This window comes from Vicugna pacos, chromosome 7 (genome assembly GCF_048564905.1).
Source record: "Vicugna pacos chromosome 7, VicPac4, whole genome shotgun sequence".
In the NCBI taxonomy this organism is placed as follows: domain Eukaryota; kingdom Metazoa; phylum Chordata; class Mammalia; order Artiodactyla; family Camelidae; genus Vicugna; species Vicugna pacos.
In genome coordinates, this window is record NC_132993.1 from 43,822,613 (window position 1) to 43,827,080 (window position 4,468).

The 4,468-nt window shown below is 45.8% G+C and overlaps 1 long non-coding RNA gene across 1 annotated transcript; it reads right to left on the reverse strand.

The window, feature by feature from the left end:
* Positions 1-1,928: 1,928 nt before the first annotated feature.
* On the reverse strand, positions 1,929-3,193 carry LOC140697560 (uncharacterized). Its single transcript, XR_012074709.1, has 2 exons — positions 3,114-3,193; positions 1,929-2,593 (listed from the first exon to the last, which is right to left on the reverse strand). It is a non-coding gene; the product is annotated as an uncharacterized lncRNA (long non-coding RNA).
* Positions 3,194-4,468: the final 1,275 nt, after the last annotated feature.

Sequence of the window (4,468 nt, forward strand, 5' to 3'; positions counted from 1 at the left end):
AGCCACCGTGCTCCTGACATGAGCAGACCCTCAGGTGGAGGAGCATGTCTAGAGAAATTAGAATCCCTGCCCCTATCAGGGAACATGAGGGCTCTACCCCACGGCCCACGTGAACCCCATCCTGTCTGCCTCTGCAGTGATCCCCACCCTCAGTCTTCTCTGCCTCCATCCTGCCCTGAGGTTGCAGGTCACAGGGACAGAAACAAAGAATCCTACTCCCTTCACTAAGCAGCCCAGAAAATGCAATCTAAGTCAAGACTGTAGGATCCCTGTACAAGTTCCTTCTTCCTGCCTAGAAAAGTGCAAAAAGTAGAGATTGTGCCCACAAGTCATCGGACAAATAATTCATTGACCTCTAGGCACCCTGGCCTTGAATGGACTAGACCCATCCTCCCCGAAACACAGCTAGTCACGGAGGATCCCTGAGAACAGTTAGCCCCAGATGTTCACTATGCAATTGTTTATAAAGGTGAAATGCTAGAAACTCATGTATCTAGCATGGAGGGGATTGGCTAAATATATCGAAATACCATCTTCCTGATGTCTTCTATCGCATTAATATCAACACAATATTGCAAGCATTCAAAGTGATATTGTAGAGACATTTATTGAATGGGAAACGTTCATGGCATATGGTTAAATTTTAAAAAAATGTTTAACAAAACATTATGAATAGTAATTTCTTATCTTTGCAAAGGAGATATGCATATTTATGCATAGACAAAACGATGGAAAGACGACACCAAAGTGTTAATGGTGGTTAAATGAGTGGAGGGATGCCTGTTTTTTAACCTGCAATGTATAAATGACCTACAATAAGCATGCATCATTTTTGGCACAAGAAAAATTTATTTAAAAAGCCATTAGTTTTTAAAGAAAGATGTTAAGTTCAACCTAAAATGTAGTGACCAAATATTGGGTCTGCCTCTGTAATCTTAACTCTGCCATACTTTCTGAAAGGGGCAGTTTTCCATGTCACATTTTTTGTCTTTATGCAAGACTCAATTTGAAGGCTTGGTTCAACTGGTTGTCCAACACCCACTAATACAAGAACCCAGGTAAGAAATTCCTCTCTGAGTTTGTTGCAGGAAGCAGTGGCTCAGGGGGGGAAAAAAAAAAAAGACATGCATGCTTTACTCTGTCAGATGAAGGGAGCGGCGTCGCCCCAGACTCTGCCTCCACACAGAGCCGCGCCTAGTTGTTCCACTGCTCTCCCCCCAGGGGTCTGGGAGCAGCCAGCGCCTCTGCTTCTTTTCAGTAACTTCAGTTCTACTTTCTTCCTCTATTTTTTTTTTTTTACTGTTTACTTATAAATGAGATCCAAATGTATTTTGGAAATAGATTTGAATTACAAAAAAAAATCCTATAGAAGAAAATCCTAAACAAATATAAATATTTGACCATGCTTATGCAAAGAAAGTTCCTACTGCTTTCTCGGTGTCCAGAGAGCCCCCGCTACACCGGGTGAGTGACACATGAGGAGGACCCCTGCGAGAACTGGAGCTTGGGGGTCATCTCATTCCCCTTGCTCGGGTGCACAATCCTCCATCCTCTGCTTGGCACCAACAGGGACAGGTCAGCTTTCCTACCTGGGGGGAGAGGGTGGGGAGCAGCTGGGGTGCCCTCCTGTGGCGTGGAGGCAGTGGACAGTGAGCCCAGGAATGGGAGGTATCCTTCTTCTTTGGGATCATCTGTGTGCCGTCCTGGGGGAGGATTTGCTGTTCTGGGCTGCTTTATTCACGTGGTTCCCAGTCATGTATTCAGCCCCTGCAGTTCAACTGTTTCTTTATTGAGTATTTTCCTGTGCCCCACTGTGAGGATGAACGCCAGGGACGAGAAGGAAGAAGGAGAGAGGGATGGTTTGGTGGTTGGTGGTAGAGAAAGATACAGACAGACAGGCAGTCAGAGAACAGAAGAGACGACACAGAGTACACAGAACATGTTTAATTAATACTGACATTTATCCAGCTGCAGTTGAAACCCTGGGTGGAATAATTTCTGTTCACTGTATTGTTTTAGATGAAAATGGTAGAAATAAATGGAACTGTCAAAATTGTAAACCTTCCCATCTTCATTTAAAAAAAAAAAGAATTAAGAAATGAAAAGCAGTAGGCAAGAAGGCAGGAGTGTTCCGAGATTTCATTTTTCCCACCCCAGGCAACGTTCCTGATGATGCTTGGCATCCAGGCACCCTGTTTTCTGTCCTGCTACTAACAGCTACTTCATTTTCTTCTCCCTCGGGAAGGGTCGCCCAGAGCCCCAGCCTGTAGTTATCCTCCCTCACGTGCCTTCAAAGCACCCCACTCACCAGTTCTTCTCTGGTCCTGGGAAAATGCCTTCTCCAGAAGCTGTCCATGCATTAACCAGTCTAAACCTCTTAATGACCCTCTGAGGTGGACATCTTATCCCCATTTCACACAGGTGGAAACCGAGCCTCAGAAAGTTGAGTAACTGACCCGGATAATACAGCTCCTGCAAGGACTGAGTGACAGAGCGAAGATTCAGAGCAGTCAGCTGACTCCAGAGCAGACGATCTGCCATACTCCTCGCTGCGTTTCCAGGATGTCACAGGATCGTCCAGCTCCACGTGCACCTGGTGCAGAAGAGGAAACTGAGTCCCTGAGAGGTGCAGTGGCTTGCTCAAGGTCACCCTGGTCCTGCCAGCTAACCTTGGGCTCTCTCCACTCCACCACATTGCATAGCTCATTATATTCAAATACTTTAGCTAATACGTTCAGATGCCCAAAACATGCCACAAAAATTACTGCCAACATTTTCTAAGAGAAAGCTGCTTAGTTCCAACCTTATCCATCATTTTTTTTAAAACCTGAGGCCTTATAAATAGCACAGCTGTGGTTTTGTTTCATCTCTCATTTCCTCTCCCTGCCCTCAGGTGGGGATGCCAACGTATGACCACGTGGCTCTAAAATGGACCAGCAGGAGAAGGAAAAGGCTTGGAAAAGATGAGAAGAGGATTAGCTCTGTCTTTCAATTCATTTCCAATCAATGCCCTTCCTCTGTCCCTAGGGATCCAACCTCAGTCGGTTGGGCTTGGAAAGTGACTGAAGCCAAAGGTTGGTCTGTGAGGGAAAGAGGAGGCAGACACGCCCCACCTGCCCAGGTGCAGGCCCCAGTCCATTGCTGCTTCTCCTTGCGTGGGAGAGGGCCAATCGCCTGTTTCTCTCAGATCCACGGGACCCTATCGAGAAAAGAGACCAGAAAGAGACAGTTAATATTTGTTGAAACATGGAGGTTACTGTTGATGGAGACACACAGGGTGGTAGAAAGAGTATGAACTTGAGAATCAGACGGATTTTGTTCAGAGTTGGGACTAAGCTGACTAACCACTCGGCTAGGGGCTAAGTTATTTAACCTCTCTGAACCTCAGCTTTCTCATCTGTAAAATAGAACACTAGCACACAGTGGGCACTCAAGATGTACTGGATGAACTGCAAGTAGAGTACTCCAAATCATTTGGATTACTGGTTTAAAATAAGCAGAATAACCCAATTCCTTTCCATCTGGAATCCAATTACCCAGTGTGGAGTTTCAAAAGCAACAAAGATCTTAATGGCTGGATGTCATTGGGGTCATCCTAAAATGTATTAGATCTCTGATAGCTCATGTGGCTCCTGAGACCTGGAGGCAACGCACAATGCACAGAGTCAGCCCTCTTTATGTTGTTCAAGTTGTTAGACTGACTTAAATTCTCAGGACCCCTCACTCATGAGTAACAGTATGTGTGAATACATCACATACACGTGCGTGCTTGTGCGCTCTCACACACACAGGACCACAGAGCTCACTAACGGGAAGGGGCGGGGGAGCAAGCATCGCATTCAACCATCACGAGCTCCACTGAGCTCAAGCATGCGTGTGAGTTTTCCCCCAACAGCCCAACAGGCTAGAGTATCCCCAAGCTTTTAAGTAATGTATTTACTGTCCAAACCCTAGCAGACATCTTCCTGAAGTCCAGAAGCAGTCTTTCAAGAAGGAAAAGGAACTAACTAAACAGAAGATGAGTGGCGTTTCTCAGCAATTTTCTCACATCTCACATCCCAGCTTCAACAAATCACGCCTGTCCTTGCCTCGTCCCCGACGGCTCTGCCAGCAGAGTGAGTGAATTGGGGCAGATTTCGGTTTTAAATGTGTCCCGATACCTTTTGGGCCAATTAGCTTACATGGCTGGACACTGTGTTCCAGCCACCGAGAATGTTCTTTTCCTGTCAGAAGCTCTGACAGCCCAACGCCAGAGTGAAATAGCAGTAACCTCTTAACATTTTTCTTGATTTCCTTAAGAGTGAACATGAGACATATTAAGAACAACAACCCAATCATTAAACCCCGTGCGGTTCTCCTAGGAGCCAGCTCTATGGCTTTAATCAGATTATGGACAACTCATTCCCGTCCCAGCCATTTATCTTCTTTGTTTGTGCACACGCCAAGTGGCATTCTTCTTAGCATCAAA